Raw genomic sequence first — 23,346 nt, forward strand, 5'->3', positions numbered from 1 at the left:
TGTGGTATTAGAATACACCTATAAGGCTGTGTCATCTATTGGTTACTACAAATGTCTTTTGGCATGTGGATATTTTATTGATGTACAGAATTTTAATTTTAATTTGTTCACAAATCTACTCTCTGTGATTATTACTTTAGTTATCTTCTACCAGAAAATGAAGATTTGAGTATCCATACAAACGTAGTCATTTAGAAAAACTCGATCAAAAAAAAAAAGAAAAAAGAAAAACTCTTGATCAAATTTACCTTTGCTTTGCTTCTATAAAAGGTATCTATAAATTTTCCATAAATTATTGATTTTTTCATAAGTTTGATAGTTAGATAAGACTGTAATTTAATTCTATATTTAGGTGGATAAGACTAATTTGCTTTAAGTTTCTTCTAAAGCACTTAAACTGGCTAGTATATCTACCTAAAAGTATCTGCTAAATTGAATTACTAAACTGAAGTTGAATTTCTGAGTTACAAAATAAAATTACAAGCAAACAAACTTATTCATGTCTTGGTACCATTTTATAGTTATTGGGAAGAAAAATAAAGTTTCAGTAATTTAGTTTTAGTTACCTAAGCAAGGTCTCCCAGAAGCAATTCAGTAGAGCTAAGACTAGAAGTCAGGTTTCTTAACTCCTTTCTTAGTGTTATTTCATGTCCTATTTGCTTTTCAAATTTTTTTATAGTAAGCTTTATTTTTAGAACAGTTTTAGATTTACAGAAAAGTTGAGAAGATAGTACAGAGTTCCCATATACCTCACACTCAGTGTCTCTTATTATTAAAATCTTACTTTAGTGTGGTATATTTACTACAATTAATGAACCAATATTAATAGGATGGCTGAGAAAGTGTTTAGTTCCTAGAGGTGGCTATTGAATGAAGGTTAAATCTACTCTCCTGACCCAGCTCTATGATAACTAACTCTTCTTGATGTTTTACTCTCTGACTATAGCTAGAGCTTAATTATACAAAGTCTCAACAATTAAACATTCAAACATAATTCATTAAAAGAGAGAAACATAACTGAAAATAATCTGGTTTATCATAAGTGAAATGGGAAACTTGGCTCTGTTTTTTTGCAAGGAGAGGTAAAGAGTGTTTATTTAGTAATTACCTATCTTAAATCTTTCTGAGTTGGTAGCAGATTCGTGTTCAAGGAGCAGGAAAAATGGAAAAACATAAGTTTAAATCAATTCTTTTTAAATAGCTATTTTTATTCTTTTGTATAAATAAAATTTCACAGGCTTCAAATTCTCATGCTTTACTTTTAAACCCAAGATTGTTTTTTCACTTATTTATTCATATCATGCCTTATGGAAATTTTTTTCTGTATTTTCTGTCTTTGCTGGTATTCACCTGATTAAATATTGCTCTAAAAATCAAAAAAAAAAAAAAAAGAGAAACATGATATCAAGTATTTTTTAAACTAAAAATGTCCATGGAATTTTAGAATAATCTCTTCAGAATCACAGCACAATGAGAACTGATTCTCAGGATGATCACCAAAGATATAACATTTTGATCTGCAGCTTCTGTTTATGAAGTCAGGAAAGTATAAGGATATGTTTTGCAAAAGTTTATAGGCAACAGTTTTTGCTCAGTTACCCAATTTTTAAAAGTACTGTTAACTATACCAAGTTTAGCCCTGAACATTTTAGTGAATTCTCTACCAAAGGTTGCAGATTTCTAATGAATAGAAACCATGTGGTCCTCATCAAGTACTGTTATGATAACTATATGGGCTGATGTATAATCAGTACTTTTATATATATATGTACACACACAAACAGATATACATACATATTCATGAAGATCACAGAGCAGAAAAATGAGTCGTTACAAAAACCATATAATTTGCCATCACATTAAAATTTACTCAATATTAATTAGTCATTTGTATGTTCATCTCACTTCAAATACGAAGAGAAAAGCATTTCAGTGTATAAAATCAGAGAACATTACTGAATTTCATGTGAGATTTTCTGGTCACATTTTAAAATAGGGCAAAACAATAAAAACTTTCAAGTTGTCAAGTAAATCTCAGAATTGTGTACTTTTCTCTTAAGAATGACTTTCAAAGCACCAAATAATTAAGATGTTATGTTAACATGAATAATTTCATAAGCAAATGGAAACCACGGAAATGGAGTAATACAGTTCTCAGTCATTGTTGTTTGATAATTTGCATGGTTTAGGCTTTTTAAATTAAGCAATACATAGCATTGATGAAGAGTGGATGATGTGAGCAGAGCCACACAAGCACTGTCCCTCGCTGACTCCAGCAATAGGACTGATGGGGCAACAGGAACTGCCTCCGTGGAGTGCTTTAGCCCAGGCAGTGAGTGCATTAGAGATGCTGGAAACTCTGACTCACGTTTCTGTGGCTTCTTTTCTCCTCTCATGAGGCACAGAATAGAACAGAACAGAGAACAGAAAGCAGAAAGAAAAAGGGGGAACAGAGGAAGGGAAATTTCATAACTCTTTAGAATATTTCATTGTTCAACTCTGGTCATACCTTATTTCCATGGGAATAAGTAGTCTGAATTGGTTGTGCTTGGGATTCAGAGCCTCTACTATGCCAGAGTAAGCACACACTTCACCTTTCCCCTGTTAACATAGTCTAGCCTCACCCTGGCCAAATATTGAAAAGTACAAGACGTCTTTCTAAAGCATCTGAATCCAGTGCACACCTTCTTGCTAATGGACAAATTCTGTAACTGCTAAAGGAATTCTGATGGAGTTTTTAATTTTATTAATTCAAACTAGTAATGCTTACTCATAATGTTTATGCATTTGTTAATTCAACTAGTAATGTTCTAGACAGTGATCATACATTGTTCCTGCCAATTGTTTCATGCTTGGAGGGGCAGAGTAATAGAGAATAGGTAATATTTCTATCTATGGCCCTTCCATAAACAGATCTGACAGATTCCACACAGTATTCAACACTGAGGGGCTACCAGCTTTCCCTCATATAGCTCCCTGAATATACTTAGAGTGTAGCTGAGGGATTAACAAATTCGCAATATCTCTATTTCTTAAGGCAAAATAGGATTTGTGTCTTAAGAGAACTATAAAGAGAATGCCTTTAATTGAAAGTCTTTTGAGAGACTCGTAAGCAGAGTGTCACAGACCAAGGTTGGAAGCCACATTTAGTTGTGATTGTCAGAAAGCTTTACATCCAAGTAGTAAGAATCTGAGTTGATGAATGGTGGAGGCAAGGCAGAATCCCTGACAAAGAATGACAAATTCAGAAGCACAGAGATAGTAAGAAAAAAACAATTATTTAGGAGCAGAAAGCATTTACTTCAGTTGGAACATAGGGTGTACTGGGAAGGTTGAGAGAGAGAGAACTGAAAAAGTAAGGTGACAACCGGGAAGCATTTTATGTATACACCTGTTTACTACATGTACATACTGTAAATATTGGCTTTCTAGAACCAGTAGAATTCCAGATGGAAAATTCCAGATGAAATAATCAAATAGCTTAGCTTTAACAGTAAATAATTGAAATTTATGTTTTCAGTTTTGTGACAAAAGTTTTTATGAAGCATACAATATACTCTGTGTCTTACCAGAACATATTATATATTCCTCTTCCATGGAACCCTAAAAATTCCTCAAGTGTATTTTGGAGGACCAAGAAAAAAGTTGGTAAATGAGAGAATGTTCCTCCTTCCGTCTCTCCCTCATTCCCAGGGCAGTTCACCTTTTTACTGTTTTGCTTGTTAGACGATATCTGCAATATTTCATTTGAAGAAAGTGTTCCATCAATAAAACAAAGCTTGAGCCCTGTAAGAAATTCTTGTGTAGTCATATTACTAAGAAAGTATTTAATCATTCTCAGCATTCCATTTCTTTTAATATACTAGAATAAATATCATGGAGAGATGAATGGATAGAAACAAGCACATGGATGGATAGAAATAGTAGTATTTGGTGTGGGATCTTTTCATGAAAAGTTGTGTATACAGGAATAAGTTAATAACATATTATAAAATTGAGCCACTTTTAACTATTTATATTTTGGGGGAAATAGAAATCTTACTTTATACATGGATTTAGCCATTTACAAAATAATTTCCCAGATTCTTAAGAAAGATCAGTGCCAAATTTTCTCCACACTTTCGTACAGGTTTTGTCCTTAATTCAAAGGCTCCCCTTAAAAATAATACTCTTTACATTCTAAGAACATGTAGGTACTTGTAATATTTGGCATGTATTTTACCTAACAGAAATGGGTTCTTATTAAATACATATTTCCCCAAATTAAAATAGCAGTAAATATAATTCTAGTTATATTTTTAAAATAAAATGTTTCAAACTAACATTTACTCCTTATATAATCCACAAATCACTCGTTAATATTTCGATTGCACAATTATTTAATATTTGTCCTTGTCTTAATTCATAATTATTTCTGTTATCTAATATTTTTAATCCAAATTTCCAAATTTGACTTCAAATTTTTATACTCGTGTAGGAATTCATGACATGAGAACCGTATTTTTCATTTATTGCACAGCAAGCAATAAATCTTTAGAGAATGTCATCCATAGAAATGTAATTTGCAGCCAAGTGTGGTGGCTCACGCCTGTAATCCCAGCATTTTGGGAGGCTGAGGCAGGCAGACCATGAGGTCAGGAGATCGAAACCATCCTGGCTAACATGGTAAAACCCCATCTTTACTAAAAATACAAAAGAATTAGCCGGGCATGGTGTTGGGCACCTGTAGCCTCAGCTACTTGGGAGGCTGAGGCAGGAGAATGGCGTGAACCCGGGAGACAGAGCTTGCTGTGAGACGAGATTGTACCACTGCACCACTGCACCCCAGCCTGGGCGACAGAGCAACACTCCGTCAAAAAAAAAAAATATATATATATACACACACACACACACACATGCATATATACACATATTTATATATATATATACATATATATATAACTTGCAATTTTGAGAAGGCTATGCATGGCAATCACATTAATTTAACAAATATTGAAATAACAACACTGAAATTTTCACTACGCTTTATTAAGCCATTTCTATTAACATTTAAGGGAATGTGGTTTCCATATGCCTTTGAACAGAATTATATGTAGATCTTCTAGAAAATGGATTAAGGTTTTAGGAACAAAAGGGATTTTTAAAATATACCATCTATCACATCTCTGCAGTTGTTGACTGGTATAAGTACAATGTGAAAGTACCACAAGTTAGTAAGATTTTAAAAACTAATTTTTATGTTATGGGACATTTAGAGAAAACATAAACATATTCAAAATATTCTTTTATGCTTAGTAGTATAAATTTTCTTTTTAAAATTTATTTATTTTTTATTGTAAGTTGTAGTGTACATGTACACACTGTACAGGTTTGTTACATATGTATACATGTGCCATGTTAGTGTGCTGCACCCATTAACTCGTCATTTACATTAGCTTTATCTCCTAATGCTATCCCTCCCCTCTCCCGCCACCCAACGACAGGCCCTGGTGTGTGATGTCCCCCTTCCTGTGTCCAAGTGTTCTCATTGTTCAATTCCCACCTATGAGTGAGAACATTCAGTGTTTGGTTTCCTGTTCTTTGGTTTCCTGTTCTTGCAATAGTTTGCTCAGAATGATGGTTTCCAGCTGCATCCATGTCCCTACAAAGGACATGAACTTACCCTTTTTTATGGCTGCATAGTATTCCATGGTGTATAGGTGCCACATTTTCTTAATCCAATCTGTCACTGATGGACATTTGGGTTGGTTCCAAGTCTTTGCTATTGTGAATAGTGCCACAATACACATATGTGTGCATGTGTATTTTAATAGCAGCATGATTTATACTCCTTTGGGTACATACCCAGTAATGGGATGGCTGGGTCAAATGGTATTTCTAGTTCTAAATCCTTGAGGAATCGCCACACTGTCTCCCACAATGATTGAACTAGTTTACAGTCCTACCAACAGTGTAAAAGTGTTCCTATTTCTCCACATCCTCTCCAGCACCTGTTGTTTCCTGACTTTTTAATGATCGCCATTCTAACTGGTGTAAGATGGTATCTCATTGTGGTTTTGATTTGCATTTCTCTGATGGTGAGTGATGATGAGCATTTTTTCATGTGTCTGTTGGCTGCATAAATGTATTCTTTTGAGAAGTATCTGTTCATATCCTTTGCCCACTTTTTGATGGGATTTTTTCTTGTAAATTTGTTTGAGTTCTTTGTAGGTTCTGGATATTAGCCCTTTGTCAGATGGATAGATTGCAAACATTTTCTCCCATTCTGTAGGCTGCCTGTTCACTCTGATGGTAGTTTCTTTTGCTGTGCTCTTTAGTTTAATTAGATCCCATATGTCAATTTTGGCTTTTGTTGCCATTGCTTAGGTGTTTAGACATGAAGTCCTTGCCCATACCTATGTCCTGAATGGTATTGCCTAGGTTTTCTTCTAGGGTTTTTATGGTTTTAGGTCTAACATTTAAATCTCTAATCCATCTCGAATTAATATTCGTATACAGTGTAAGGAAGGGATCCAGTTTCAGCTTTCTACATATAGCTAGACAGTTTTCCCAGCACCATTTATTAAGTCAGGAATCCTTTCCCCATTTCTTGTTTTTCTCAGGTTTGTCAAAGATCAGATGGCTGTAGATGTGTGGCATTATTTCTGAGGGCTCTGTTCTGTTCCATTGGTCTATATCTCTGTTTTGATACCAGTACCATGCTGTTTTGGTTATTGTAACCTTGTAGTATAGTTTGAAGTCAGGTAGCGTGATGCCTCCAGCTTTGTTCTTTGGGCTTAGGATTGTCTTGGCAATGCAGGCTCTTTTCTGGTTCCGTATGAACTTTAAAGTAGTTTTTTCCAATTCTGTGAAGAAAGTCATTGGTAGCTTTATGGGGATGGCATTGAATCTATGAATTACCTTGGGCAGTATGGCCATTTTCATGATACTGATTCTTCCTATCCGTGAGCATGGAATGTTCTTCCATTTGTTTGTGTCCTCTTTTATTTCGCTGATCCGTGGTTTCAAATTCTCCCTGAAGAGGTCCTTCACATCCTTTGTAAGTTGGATTCCTAGGTATTTTATTCTATTTGAAGCAATTGTGAATGGGAGTTCACTCATGATTTGGCTCTCTGTCTGTTATTGGTATATAAGAATGCTTGTGATGTTTGCACATTGATTTTGTATCCTGAGACTTTGCTGAAGTTGCTTATGAGCTTAACAAGATTTTGGGCTGAGACGATGGGGTTTTCTAAATATACAATCATGTCATCTGCAAACAGGGACAATTTGACTTCCTCTTTTCCTAAGTGAATACCCTTTATTTCTTTCTCTTGCCTGATTGCCCTGGCCAGAACTTCCAACTCTATGTCGAATAGGAGTGGTGAGAGAGGACATCCCTGTCTTGTGCCAGTTTCCAAAGGGAATGCTTCCAGTTTTTGCCCATTCAGTATGATATTGGCTGTGGGTTTCTCATAAATAGGTCTTATTATTTTGAGATACATCCCATCAATACCAAATTTATTGAGAGTTTTTAGCATGAAGGGCTGTTGAATTTTGTCAAAGACCCTTTCTCCATCTGTTGAGATAATCATGTGATTTTTGTCTTTGGTTCTGTTTATATGCTGGATTATGTTTATTGATTTGCGTATGTTGAACCAGCCTTGCATCCCAGGGATGAAGCCCACTGAATCATGGTGGATAAGCCTTTTGATGTGCTGCTGGATTCGGTTTGCCAGTATTTTATCGAGGATTTTTGCATCGATGTTCATCAGGGATATTGGTCTAAAATTCTCTTATTTTCTTGTATCTCTGGCAGGCTTTGGTATCAGGATGATGCTGACCTCATAAAGTGAGTTAGGGAGGATTCCCTCTTTTTCTATTGATTGGAATAGTTTCAGAAGGAATGGTACCAGCTCCTCTTTGTAACTCTGGTAGAATTCGGCTGTGAATCTGTCTAGTCCTGGACTTTTTTTGGTTGGTAGGCTATTAATTATTGCCTCAATTTCAGAGCCTGTTATTGGTCTATTCAGGGATTCAACTTCTTCCTGGTTTGGTCTTGGGACAGTGTACGTGTCCAGGAATTTAACCATTTCTTCTAGGTTTTCTAGTTTGTTTGCATAGAGCTGTTTATAGTATTCTCTGATGGTAGTTTGTATTTCTGTGGGGTCAGTGGTGATATCCCCTTTATCATTTTTTATTGTGTCTATTTAATTCTTCTCTATTTTCTTCTTTATTACTCTAGCTAGCTTTCTATCAATTTTGTTGATCTTTTCAAAAAATTAGCTCCTGGATTCATTGATTTTTTTGAAGGGTTTTTTTGTGTCTATCGCCTTCAGTTCTGCTCTGATCTTAGTTTTTTCTTGCCTTCTGCTAGCTTTTGAATGTATTTGCTCTTGCTTCTCTAGTTCTTTTAATTGTGATGTTAGAGTGTCAATTTTAGATCTTTCCTGCTTTCTCTTGTGGGCATTTTGTGCTATAAAATTGCTTCTACACACTGCTTTAAATGTGTCCCAGAGATTCTGGTACATTGTATCTTTGTTCTCTTTGGTTTCAAAGAACATCTTTATTTCTGCCTTCATTTTGTTATGTACACAATAGTCATTCAGGAGCAGGTTGTTCAGTTTCCATGTAGTTGAGCGGTTTTGAGTGAGTTTCTTAATCCTGAGTTCTAGTTTGATTGCACTGTGGTCTGAGAGACAGTTTGTTATAATTTCTGTTTTTTTACATTTGCTGAGGAGTGCTTTACTTCCAATTATGTGGTCAATTTTGGAATAAGTGTGATGTGATGCTGAGAAGAATGTATATTCTGTTGATTTGGGGTGGAGAGTTCTGTAGATGTCTATTAGGTCTGCTTGCTGCAGAGTTGAGTTCAATTCCTGGATATCCTTGTTAACTTTCTGTCTTGTTGATCTGTGTAATGTTGACAGTGGGGTGTTGAAGTCTCCCGTTATTATTGTGTGGAAGTCTAAGTCTCTTTGTAAATCTCTAAGGTCTTGCTTTTATGAATCTGGGTTCTCCTGTATTGGATGCATATATATTTAGGATACTTAGCTCTTCTTGTTGAATTGATCCCTTTACCATTATGTAATGACCTTCTTTGTCTCTTTTGATCTTTGTTGGTTTAAAGTCTGTTTTATCAGAGGCTAGGATTGCAGCCTCTGCCTTTTTTTTTTTTTTTTTTTTTTTTCCATTTGCTTGGTAGATCTTCCTCCATCCCTTTATTTTGAGCCTGTGTGTCTCTGCACATGAGATGGGTCTCCTGAATACAGCACACTGATGGGTCTTGACTCTTTATCCAATTTGCCAGTCTGTGTCTTTTAATTGGAGCATTCAGCCTATTTACATTTAAGGTTAATATTGTTATGTGTGAATTTGATCCTGTCATTATGATGTTAGCTGGTTATTTTGCTCATTAGTTGATGCAGTTTCTTCCTAGCATCAATGGTCTTTACATTGGCATGTTTTTGTAATGGCTGGTACCGGTTGTTCCTTTCCATGTTTCGTGCTTCCTTCTGGGTCTCTTGTAAGGCAGGCCTAGTGGTGACAAAATCTCTAAGCATTTGCTTATCTGTAAAGGATTTTATTTCTCCTTCACTTATAAAACTTAGTTTGACTGGTTATGAAATTCTGGGTTGAAAGGTTTTTTCTTTAAGAATGTTGAATATTGGCCCCCACTCTCTTCTGGCTTGGAGAGTTTCTGCGGAAAGATCTACTGTTAGTCTGATGGGCTTCCCTTTGTGTGTAACCCGACCTTTCTCTCTGGCTGCCCTGAACATTTTTTCCTTCATTTCAACTTTGGTGAATCAGACAATTATGTGTCTTGGAGTTGCTCTTCTCGAGGAGTATCTTTGTGGTGTTCTCTGTATTTCCTGAATTTGAATGTTGACCTGCCTTGCTATGTTTGGGAAGTTCTCCTGGATAATATCCTGAAGAGTGTTTTCCAACATGGTTCCATTCTCCCCGTCACTTTCAGGTACACCAATCAGATGGAGATTTGGTCTTTTCACATAGTCCCATATTTCTTGGAGACTTTGTTCGTTTCTTTTTACACTTTTTTCTCTAAACTTCTCTCTCACTTCATTTCATTCATTTGATCTTCAATCACTGATACCCTTTCTTCCAGTTGATTGAATCGGTTACTGAAGCTTGTACATTTGTCACGTAGTTCTCGTGCCATGGTTTTCCGCTTTATCAGGTCATTTATGGACTTCTCTACATTGATTATTCTATTGAGCCATTCATCTAATCTTTTTTCAAGGTTTTTAGCTTCTCTGCGATGGGTTCGAACTTCCTCCTTTATCTCAAGAAGTTTGATCATCTGAAGCCTTCTCTCAACTCGTCAAAGTCATTCTCCATCCTGCTTTGTTCCATTGCTGGTGAGGAGCTGCGTTCTTTTGGAGGGGGAGAGGCGCTCTGATTTTTAGAATTTTCAGCTTTCTGCTCTGTTTTTTCCCCATCTTTGTGGTTTTATCTACCTTTGGTCTTTGATGATGGTGACGTACAGATGGGTTTTTGGTGTGTATGTCCTTTCTGTTTGTTAGTTTTCCTTCTAACAGTCAGGACCCTCAGCTACAGGTCTGCTGGAGTTTGCTGGAGGTCCACTCCAGACCCTGTTTGCCTGGGCATCAGCAGCAGAGGCTGCAGAAGAGTGAGTGTTGCTGAACAGAAAATGTTGCTGCCGATCCTTCCTCTGGAAGCTTGGTCTCAGAGGGGTACCCGGCTGTATGAGATGTCAGTCTGCCCCTGCTGGAGGATGCCTCCCGGTTAGCCTACTTGGGGGTCAGGGACTCACTTGAGGAAGCAGTCTGTCTCTTCTCAGATCTCAACCTCCGTGCTGGGAGAACCACTACTCTCTTCAAAGTGTCAGACAGGGACATTTACATCTGCAGAGGTTTCTGCTGCCTTTTGTTTGGCTATGCCCTGTTCCCTGAGGTGGAGTCTACAGAGGCAGGTAGGCCAACAAAATTTATCATCTGGTCATTTTGGTAGAGTTTCTCATAGAGCAAACATCAGAACAAAAAGTTTTATCTGTATCTATTTTATGTATATTATTAACCTCTTACAATAATGCATACCACTATTTTGTGCACACTAATTTAAGTAGGCCCTTTATTCCAGATATAGTTTCTATACCTATTTCTTCTTTCTAATAAAGGCTTTTTATTAAATATTCAATATAATATCAATAATTCATATAGCCTTTTAATATATTTTATAAAAGATTCATAAATATGGAAAGAAAGTCCTTTGTGAAACTGAAAAATATAAAAGAATGCAAGAAGCCATGCATGGCAGCCTCAAAATTGGTAAAGGGGCCTGGAAACATGTATTCTGCCACCACCTCTACCACAACTGCCTCTTGCCACACAGAAAGCTGAAGAATAGGCACAGAAATCTGCTGCAGAAAACCCTCTCATACTCTGTCAAGACTTTGCTTGTTGGGGCTAAAAAACAAAAACAGTAAAATGAGTTAAGAGGATACCCTTTGCGTCACTTTCACCTTCAAAATATCTCAAATATTTCACAGAGGAGACTGAGAAATACAATTTTTAGCTTTCCAGTTTCTACAGTAGCAAAAATCATCCTAGAAAGAGAGTGAAATGAAAGAGGAGCAGGTAAATCCACAGAATTTACACAAAGAGTTTGAGGTTATTTGTAAGACCACTCTAGGCTCTATCATTCCCTATGTTTTTGTAGAAATATTTTCTAAGCAATATAAATTAATAGAATTAACTATGGAGAGATCACCTGTTGTGTGAGGAGCATCATATTAGGTCAAGATATGAAGATACTTTAAGAAAGCCTTAACTTCTGCTGTTTAAGAGAGTACCTTAATACAGAAACAGAACTGATACCTGCATAGGGTTAATACAAATTAAATTATGTTTAGGAATGCTCAGTGATAAAAATGAGTTGGAAATGAATTTAGGAACTTTTCATATGGGAGGAGAGTTTTGAAAGAAGAGGCTTTCTCTGAGAGGAGGGGGAAATGCATTTCTGGGTGGTGGAAGACAGCTTATTGGCAGTATGGAGGCAGGAGTGAATACATTCATATGTGTGATTATAGTTGGGTGGTACAGGAGTCAGCATGGAGAAGTTGTGGAAATGAGAGTGCTAAGATGCATGTAGTTGCTAAATAGCCAAGAAGCTCAAATTGGGGAACTGATTTTTTTAGTGAAATTGTCATGACTTTAGTAAAGTCATTGGTCTAGGCTCTCATAAAGGAAGTTAGGAAACAGAACACTTGCAAAATTCATTTTGGGGATGCTGAGATGGCATTCAAAGGGCAAAAGGCAAAACTCTTATATCTACTGCTGATGAGATTTGACAGAAACCATGCCAACAAATACCTGTTTTCTTGTTGTTGTTGTTGTTGTTTTATGGTAAAAGTAACAATACAGGTGGTCAAAAAAACAAAAACCACGTTATAGAAAAAGCATAAATTGAAAAGTAAAAGCTTTTCTTATATTTCACCCTGCCTCTGAATCTTCTAAAGATTACTGCTGTTAACTTTCTTATGTATCCTTTTAGAAAGCACTTTTCTGACAGAAAGATCATGTATTAATGTACACAGAAGGGACCATGATGTGTACACAGTACTGTCGCTGTCCACTGAAATCTTCTAATAGACAACACATTTAGATCTAACCCATTCTTGGTTATGATTCCAAAAAATCTCATTGTATAGACTTTCCATAATACTTGTAACCAGTTTACTGCTGTAGGATATTTATCGGGTTTTTTTCCCCCAGTTTTTACCTATTTGCCCCATTTGCCTTTCTGGGCTCACATCTGATTACAGCATGATTTACTCAATATATTAGGCCTACTGTGGAGACATACTGCTCAGAAAAAAAGATTCCTTTCATACTTTTCTCCCCAACACTAACTCTGCTCCAGCCATGCCAATCTCTTACATATTTGTCTAACACATCAGCTGTAATCCTGCTTTTTGCACAAGGATTCCTCTGCCTGGAATACTCTTTAGATATTGACTTGCTTCCTCCTTCACACCTTAGTTTCTATTCCAACTTCTCAGTGAAGATATTCTTGATCACAGTATTTAATATTGTAACCTCTCCCACTCCTAATATATTTCCCTTTAAAATTTTTCTCTGTAGACCATATCAATCTCTAAAATATTATATTCTAATTGATTTTACTCATCCCTTTTCACTAAAATATAAGTTTTATAAAGACAGTAATATTGTGCGTTATTTAATTATTAATACATATCTTTCTGAGTAAAGAATTTCTAGACATCTTGTGTCCAACCAAGAACAAAATCTTTAATACAAATCTTATTCTTCGTTAATATTATTTTATTATTTAATCTCATTCTTGCTTCAAATACCTCCTTTTGATTCTCAGATATATCCTAGCAATATAGATTTTTCCTTTAATAAATGTTACTTCAATATATATTCCTTGTAAAGCAAAGTAATAACATGTGGTAGACACTAATTTTAAAAAATTGTATCAGTCAAATAAATAAATTATAGCCCTTTCTCTAACAAAGGGATGTAAGTAATGCAGTTCTATACTTTGATAATTATCCTTTAACATGCTTTTTAGATAATTGTTGCCTACTTAAAGAAAACCATTTGGTCGCACAAGGAAACAGTCTAATTGTAAGTGAAATTGACATAGGATGTATATTATTCCAGATTCTCTATATCTATAATGGAAAGAAATAGTAATGAGTGCAGTTAAAATGTAAATGATATACATGATAACAGCTTTCAATAGGCAGTGTTATTCTAATACAGACATAATTCATTTTATTGTGCTTCACTTGTCGCACTTTGCAGATATTGCATATTTTACAAATTGAACATCTCCAGCAACCCTGTGTTGAACAAGTCTATCAGCGCCATTTTCCCAACAGCATGTGGTCACTTTGTGTCACTGTCACATTTTTATAATTTTCACTATACCTCAAACTTTTTATTATTACTATATCTGTTACAGTTATCTGTAATCAGTGATCATTTGTTTTACTATTGTAATTATTTTGGGGTGCCACAAACCATGCCCATAAAATATTACAAACTTAATCAATAAATGTTGTATGCATTCTGACAGCTTCATTGCCTGGCTGTCTGCTCATCTCCCTCCCTCTCCTCGGGCCTCCCTATTCCCTGACCCACAACAATATTGATATTAGGCCAGTTAATACCCCTACAATGGCCTCTGAGAGTTCAGATGAAAGGAAGAGTTGCATGTCTGTCATTTAAATTCAAAAGCTAGAAATGATTAAGCTTAGTGAGGAAGGCAAGTTGAAAGCCAAAAGTCAAAAGGTTGACTTTCACCAAACAACCAAGTTGTGAAAGCAAAGGAAAAGTTTCTGAAGGAAATAAAAAATGCTACTTCAGTGAACACATGAATGACAAGAAAGTAACACAGCCTTATTGCTGAGATGAAGTTTGAATGGTCTGGATAGAAAAATCAAACCAGCCACAAAATTCCCTTAAACCAAAGCCTAATCCAGAGCAAGGCCCTAACTCTCATGAATTCTATGAAGGCTGAGAGAGGTGAGGAAGCTGCAGAACAAAAACTGGAAGCTAGCCGAGATCGGTTTCTGAGGTTTAAGGAAAGAAGCCATTTAAAACAAAAAATGCAAGGTGAAGCAACAAGTGCCAGTGGAAAAACTACAGCCAGTTATCCTGAAGATCTAGCTGAGATAATTGATGACAGTGGCTACGCTAAACAAAATCTTTCCAGTGTAGACAAAACAACCTTCTTTTGGAAGAAGATGCCATCTGGGACTTTCATAGCTAGAAAGAAGTCAATTCTTGGCTTCAAAAGAAGAGGCTAACTCTCTTGACAGTGGCTAATGCAGCTGGTAACTTTAAGTTGAAGCTAGTGCTCATTTATCATTCTGAAAATCCTAGGGGCCTTTAGAATGAAGCTAAATCTATGCTGCCTTTGATCAAGAAATGGAACCACAAAGCCTAGATGATGATACACCTGATTACAGCATGATTTACTGATTATTGCAAGCCTGCTGTTGAGACCTACTGCTCAGAAAAAAAAGATTCCTTTCAAAATGTTACTGTTCATTGACAATGCACCTAGTCATCCAAGACCTCTGATGGATATATACAAGGAAGTTTGTGTTTTCATGCCTGCTAACACAACATTCATTTTGCAGCCATAGATCAATGAATGATTTTGACTTTCAAGTCTTATTAATTCAGAATTACATTCTGTAAGACTGTAACTGCCATAGATAGTGATTCCTCTGATGGATCTTGGCAAAGTAAATTGAAAATGTTCTGGAAAGGAGTCATTATTCTAGATGCCATTAAGAACATTCATGATTCATTGGAGGTGGTTAAAATATCAACATTAACAGGAGTTTGGGAGAAGTTGATTCCAATCCTTGTGGATGATTATGAGGTTCAAGACTTCGGTGGAAGAAGTAATTGGAAATGTGGTAGAAGCAGCAGGAGAACTAGAATTAGAAGTGTAGTCTGCAGTCTTACAGTAAAATTTGAATGGATGAGGACTTCTTATGGATGAGCTTCTTGAAATAGAAACCACTCCTGGTGAAGATTCTATGAACATTTACGAAATTAGTTCATAAAGCAGAGGTAGGGTTTGAGAAGATTGACTCCAATTTTGAAAGAAGTTCTACTGTGGAAAAAATGCTGTCAAATAGCATCCTCATGCTGTAGAGAAATATTTTGTGAAGGGGTCAATCAGTGTCATAAACTTCATAGTCTTATTTTAAGAAATTGCACAGGCACTCAATACCTTTGGCAACTACCACCCTGATCAATCAGCAGCCATCAATATTGAGGCAAGATGCTGCACCAACAAAAAGGTTACAACCTGCTGAAGGCCCAGATGATTATTAGCATTTTTTAGCAATAAACATTTTGAAATTATGTACTTTTTTTTTTTTTTTTTTTTTTTTTGAGACAGAACCTTGCTCTGTCACCCAGGCTGTAGTGCAGTGGCGCAATCTCGGCTTATTGCAACCTCTGCCTTCCGTGTTCAAGCAAGTGTCCTGCCTCAGCCTCCCGAGTAGCTGGAACTAAAAGGCGCCAGCAAACACGCCTGGGTAATTTTTGTATTTTTAGTAGAGATGGGGTTTCACCACATTGGCCAGGCTGGTCTCGAACTCCTGACCTTGTGATCTGTCCGCCTTGGCCTCCCAAAGTGCTGGGATTACAAGCATGAGGAAGTTATGTACATTTCTTTAGACATAATGCTGTTGCACACTTAATAGGCTACAGTGTCATGTAAACAACTTTTTCTGCACAGGGAAAGCAAAACATTTATATGACTCACTTTATTGAGATTTTGACTTTATTGTTTTGGCATGGAACCAAACTGGCAATTATCCAAAGTGTGCCTGTATTCACTAAATAATAGTTTTGAACTTTATGATTGCAGTAAGTTTATGTCAGTTTCACTTCAGTTTTTTAGGGTTGCACAATTTGCCACAATTTTCATCACATATTTTGGAATGATGTAGCAGAATACATCAAGAAAATCTCCAGTTCTTTTGACAATGTTTATTAGAGCTTTTTGATTCTTACGTCCGTGGAAATGCTTGTGTATAAATCTAGAAAAGCTCAGATTAAATTATTTTCTTGGTAGCCTTGCCTGTTCCTATTAAGCCACAGAAAATATTAATAAGGTTAATATGTTAACTTTTTTTTTCAAATTATTGTTAATCTCAGCATACTATGAAGAACATGAATGTGCTGTACACACAAACAACTTGATATCTCACTAAATAAAAGACACGTGTGTTAGATCCATCTACCTTTCAGGCTCAGACATGGGTTTTTTTGTTTGTTTTTTTTGTTTTTATTAATATACTTTAAGTTCTAGGGTACATGTGCATAACGTGCAGATTTGTTACATATGTATATTTGTGCCATGTTGGTGTGCTGCACCCATCAACTCGTCAGCACCCATCAACTCGTCATTTACATCAGGTATAACTCCCAATGCAATCCCTCCCCCCTCCCCCCTCCCCATGATAGGCCCCGGTGTGTGATGTTCCCCTTCCCAAGTCCAAATGATCTCATTGTTCATTTCCTACCTATTAGTGAGAACGTGCAGTGTTTGGTTTTCTGTTCTTGCGATAGTTTGCTGAGAATGATGGTTTCCAGCTGCATCCATGTCCCTACAAAGGACACGAACTCATCCTTTTTTATGGCTGCATAGTATTCCATGGTGTATATGTGCCACATTTTCTTAATCCAGTCTGTCACTGATGGACATTTGGGTTGATTCCAAGTCTTTGCTATTGTGAATAGTGCCACAGTAAACATACGTGTGCATGTGTCTTTATAGCAGCATGATTTATAATCCTTTGGGTATATACCCAGTAATGGGATGGCTGGGTCATATGGTACTTCTAGTTCTAGATCCTTGAGGAATCGCCATACTGTTTTCCATAGTGGTTGAACTAGTTTACAATCCCACCAACTGTAAAAGTGTTCCTATTTCTCCATATCCTCTCCAGCACCTGTTGTTTCCTGACTTTTTAATGATTGCCATTCTAACTGGTGTGAGATGGTATCTCATTGTGGTAGGCATGGGTTTTTTAACTCCACAACATTAACTGGAATTGTGAGATACAGATAAGATCATAATGTAATTGCAAAGATGTGATATTCCCTGAAGAATTTTCTATCTGTGATCAACATGCAAAAAATTTAATGTGTTATGGTAATGTTCTTTATTATCCATGATTAAGTCACACGAAAATGGCACAAAGACCAGGAAACCAGCCAAGCATTCACTGGAGGCATTATTCAGTGTCTGAGAGATTCAGTTGATTTGTATGAATTAAGAAATATTTTACTATCTAGTGTCTATCATTTAAAATAAAACAACCCTTTTAAAGATGATAATTGTAAACATTTGAATTATGTTTTTAATTGGAAACGTAATGACTTGTACTGTTAAGCTGGTTCTTATTTTATGTTCTGTGCTTTCACAATTAACATTTACTTACTTGTAAACTGTGTTATCTGAAGAATTGTTTACATATCTGATATCTGCATAACTCTGGAATATTGTTAGACATTTAATAGGAACCTAATTATAAAACAAATTTATTTACTATATATGCCATTAAAAACATTACAATTAGCCTGTTTAAGCCTCAATGTATCTCAATGATGAACTCTATCAAATGCTATGAACTCACAATTTGTCATGACTTTATATGCAATTAAAGACCTCAGTGAAATTATTTATGTTTTTATCCCACAATTATATAGTACCTACTCTGTGCCAGGAAATATGCTGTGGACTGAAGGTACCAACATGAATAAGATACCTTTCCCTCACTGCGTGTGATAGGCTGAATAACCACTCCCTCCATCTTCCCCAACCGCTGCATGCGCATGTCCTAATTTGTGGAACGTGTGAATGTTATCATATGGCAAAGACTTTGTGGGTGTGATCAAGTTAACGATTTTGATCATCCTAGGATTATCCTGGATTATCAGAGTAAGCCCAAATACATATATCTTTATAAGAGGGAGTCACAGAGAGATTTGGCACAGACAGAGAAGAAGGCAATGTGACATTGGAGGCAGAGATTGGAGAGATGTGGCTCCCAGCCAAGGAATGCTGAAACCACAAAAAGCTGGAAGAGGAAGGAACAGATTCTCCCCTAATGGCCTCAGAGGCAGTGCAGCCCTGATGATACCTTGATTTTATCCCGGTGTTACTGATTTCAGACTTCTGGACTCCAGAACTATAAGAAAATAAACGTGTGTTGTTTTAAACAACCAAGTTTGGGTAATTTGTTACAGCAGTCATAGGAAATAAATGCACTGAGGAACTCAAACTTTAATGAAAGAGACAAACACAAAAAAATAATCGTTATAGTACAGCAAGAGCCCTGTTCGAAGTATGTGGGAGCAGATGGGGAGCATGGGTGGAGTATTGACTCTGGCGGATCTAGTACTTTAAAGCTCCTTAGACGATCTGAACTGAAGCTTGAAATAAAATAGTGTTTTCCAAGCAGGGAAGGGAGTACAAAAATGCAGAAACCAAAACAATATGATGAGTTTTATAATGAAAAATGGTATTTTGAAATGCACAGTTTAAATAAGGAAATAATTAGCCCTAAAATAATTTTCATTGATTTTACATTTTTGATTACTCATATTTGTCAAAAAAGTATATGGCTGTAAAGTATCCTTGGAAAAAGTAATAGCTAATAGCAAATATACTGCAAAGAAGATAAATGAATATTCCAGCATTACAAATTATTTTCTATCATTGCCAGTTGCTGAGGATTTTAGAGATATTTTTACATAAAAATATTAATTAAACCATATCAGCAGTACCATACTTTAATCAGTTGGAGAGAAATTATTTATTCTAGTTATAAAAATAATTACCAATTCCTCAAATTCTAATAAAAATAAGGCAACAGTTTTAATAAAAATATTTCTCTTCTCTTCTTCTATTTTTTTTTTTATTAATACAAATTTTTGCCTAGAAGTTTTTGGCCAAGTGCAAAATAAATAGAGGTCATTTTTCTTGTGTTCTCTTGTCAGAGTTGGACAGTAGAAGTGGTCAGATGAATGAACAAAAATATCTGATACTGTGTTTGGAACTCCTAGAAATTTTGTAGACTAGACAGAACTTGGGTGAGTTTTGAAATCTGTTTTCAAGGTTAATTTAACTATTAGAGAGAGAAAAAATGGTAAAGAAAAGATGTTATAAGCCAAATGAAGATTTACTGTGGTATAGATCAGGTATCAGTGATTTAGCAATGAAACCAAAGGAAATGAAAAGTTATAATATGAAGGACAGTTTGATTATCCAGGGATGACAGGAAAAGCAAAACGCAGCTGTTGTTTTCAGAGCCGATAAACTGGATTAGTTGATCATTAGATACTTAGATACTGGAAAATTGATTCATACTAAAAATTTCAGCATCTCCACCTCACCTGAAAGCCATGGACTCACAATCCCTTCCCATACCTTCCAGCTTCTGGCCCCCACACTTGGTAAACTGAACCATGTTACATCCCAGTTACACACAGGGAGGTCTCACTTCATGTATAATTGTGGTAGAGGCTGTTCTGTGATAATCACCTCTAATATGATCTAAAACTTTACTATTAATGCAAATAAACACAGAACTGAGAGGGAGATTAGAATTCATTTAGACAAATATCAATATTCTGTTTGTTTTTTATCAATGATCTAAGATAACTCTTCTATTGATCAAACATTAATAATATTTTATTCATAGAAATATCCTCAATGTCCTTATCCTTGTCAATAGATGTAAGAGGAAAAGTAGAAAGTGTTGATCAATATTTTGGGGTTTCTTAAATACATAAGATGCTACTGGCTTTTGCCATTTCTGCAGCTTTTTAGTGTATCTGAAAGAAGGAAAATATAGTTTTTAGTATTCTAGGAAGACAGACACATACTTGAATTCCATATATGTTCATGCCAGTGGAGTATTCCTATGGCTGCCTTTGTTTCCTCCCAATACACTCTAATGATTCACCCTAAAACTCTGCTAAGATTATGAACTATTTGACATTCGGTAGTACCTTAGGGAGAGTAAAGATTTTGATTGACTCAAGATAATATACATAGAATCATCATGTAAATTCAAGAACAAAGCCACTTTATAAAAGCATACTAAAAGTAATTTGAAAATAGACTTACTGGGAACTCAGAAGATTTACCTCAGTCTCAGGTGATCATGTAGATTGGACTATCCCCCACCTTTGGCTACTTTAAGAACCCTTCAAGTGATTTTTTTAAGTTGCTTCCTAGAACAATGTAGCACACTCCAGTCTTCTTTGGCACATAGGCATCTCCTATTCTATTCCCTGGTATGAGCTTTTGCTAGTCAACATTTCCCTTTTGCAATGAGGCTGGAAATGTTTCTGCCTCCTAATAAAAGCTATCACATATTTGAGCCTGCTGTTTTTTAGAGTCCATGACCTTATCTGCTTTCAGCCAGATTCTGTGATTACTTATAGGCAATTTTCTTCTAAATTTCATTTTATTTTGTTATAATTCATAATGGAATCTGTCCTTAATTGTTTTCTTTTTTTCTACAAGTTTTATTTTAAGTTCAGGGGTACATGTGCAGGACATGAAGGTTTGATACATAGGTAAACGTGTGCCGTGATGGTTTGCTGCACAGATCATCCCATCACCCAGGTATTAAGCCCAGCATCCATTAGTTATTCTTCCTGATGCTCTCCTTCCCCCAACACCCCCCAACAGACCCCATTGTGTGTGTTGTTCTCCCATTGTGTCCATGTGTTCTCATCATTCAACTCTCACTTATAAGTGATAACATGCGATATTTGGTTTTCTGTTCCTGCATTAGTTTGCTGAGGATAATGGCTTCCAGCTCCATCCATGCCCCTGCAAAGGACATGATCTCATTCCTTTTTGTGACTGCATAGTATTCTCTGGTGTATATGTACATATTTTCTTTTTCCAGTCTATAATTGGTGAGCATTTAGGTTGATTCCATGTCTCTGCTACACACTGTTTTCCACAGTGGTTGAGCGAATTTACACTCCTACTAACAGTGTAAAAGCGTTCCTTTTTCTTTGCATCCTCACCAGCATCTGTTGTTTTTTGACTTTTTAATAGCCATTCTTACTAGCATGAGATGGTATCTCATATGTTCGTTGACTGCACTTATGTCTTCTTTTGAGAAGTATTTGCTCATGTCCTTTGCCCACTTTTTAATGGGCTTGTTTGTTTTTTCCCTATAGATTTGTTTAAGTTCCTTGTAGACTCTGGATATTAGACCTTTGTCAGATGGATAGATTGCAAAAATTTTCACCCATTCTGTAGGTTTTCTGTTAACTCCAACGACAGTTTCTTTTGCTGTGCAAAAGCTCTTTAGTTTAAGTAGACCCCATTTTTCAATTTTTGCTTTTGTTGCAATTGCTTTTGGAGTCTTGGTCATGAAATCTTTGTCCATTGCTATGTCCTGAATTGTATTGCCTATATTTACTTCTAGGATTTGTATAGTTTTGGTTTTTACATTTAAGTGCCTAGTTTACTTAAGAGTTTTTCAATACCTAGTTTATTGAGAATTTTTAACATCACGTCCCTAATTTTTTAACTATGATTAAAAGAAGTTTTATAATCCTTCTAACCAAGCTTGAGCCCCATCGCATTTAATATTCTTTATGGGAAAATTCATTTGGGATCTATATATTCTACTAACATGACATTTTCCAGGCTTTGAACTACAATATGGTTTATTTCTTGAAGTTTTGCTTTTACAAGTGTTAATTCTGACACTGCATAACATGAGTTTTTTGTAATGTCCAATTACGTTTCTTTTAGTCTTATAGCAAACAATTCGTGCCAGAAAGCAGCTTGTAATCTATTTCTTAAAGAGTGTTAAGAGAAATAGAAAATCTAAAGAAGCATATTAAGCATCCCTTGACAGTTTGACACTAGCAAACTGCCTTCCTCAATTGCTTGTCCCCATTCCCAAAGGATTGCTAAGGAATTCTTATTGCCGTTCCATGAATATATATTTCACAATGAACAATACATTGTTTTTAAAAAAATAGCTCTTTTACACTTAATGGCATACACCTGCATGTTAATCAGAGCTAAAAGCTCATAATGAATATTGAATTGCTAGAAAATGCTCTTCCAGGAAACATTTCTATCATGTTTTTAAACTTGTTTGTTTTGCTTATTGAAGTATAGTTAACACAAAGTAAAATTCATGCTTCTTAGGTGTATAGTTCTATGAATTTTGGCAAATTTATGTAATCAGACTGGGAACATTTCCATCATCCTAAATTTCCTTATAATTATTTGTAGTCAATCCTCTTTCCCCACACCCAGCCCTGGCAACTGCTGACGTGATTTCCATCTCAATAGTTTTGCCTCTTCCAGAATGCTGTATAAAATCCTACGGTATATAGCCATCTTGAGTCTGGCTTCTTTCATGTAGCATAATGCCTTGAGATTTTTCCATGTAGAAATATATCAGTATGTATCATTGCTTTTTCTGAGTAGTAGTCCGTGTGCAGGTGTACCACAGTTCGTTCATCTATTCATTCACCTTATGAAATTTTTCGCTAGTAATAATTTCATTATTATGAAATTTAGCTGTTTATTTTATGTATTCTTATTATACAAAAAAGGTAACTATATGAGGTGATACTTATGTTAATTAGCTTGATTGTTGTGGTTATTTCATATTGTATATGTATATAAAATTTTCAAATTGTATACCGTAAATATATACAATTATTTGTCAATCAAATCTCAATACGCTGAAAAATATATGATGGAAAAGTTAAATATTTCAGGAAGGAGTAAATATACCACAATGATTAAAGGAGTAAAACCTCAATT

At 35.7% G+C, this 23,346-nt stretch overlaps 1 protein-coding gene across 3 annotated transcripts in view; it reads left to right on the top strand.

Moving 5' to 3' along the window:
* The window catches only part of XRCC4 (X-ray repair cross complementing 4), a 291,186-nt gene that overhangs the window by 236,761 nt on the left and 31,079 nt on the right, over positions 1-23,346 (top strand). The gene's annotated exons all lie outside the window — the stretch shown is intronic.

The sequence above is a fragment of the Macaca mulatta genome, chromosome 6, assembly GCF_049350105.2.
Source record: "Macaca mulatta isolate MMU2019108-1 chromosome 6, T2T-MMU8v2.0, whole genome shotgun sequence".
NCBI classification, from domain to species: domain Eukaryota; kingdom Metazoa; phylum Chordata; class Mammalia; order Primates; family Cercopithecidae; genus Macaca; species Macaca mulatta.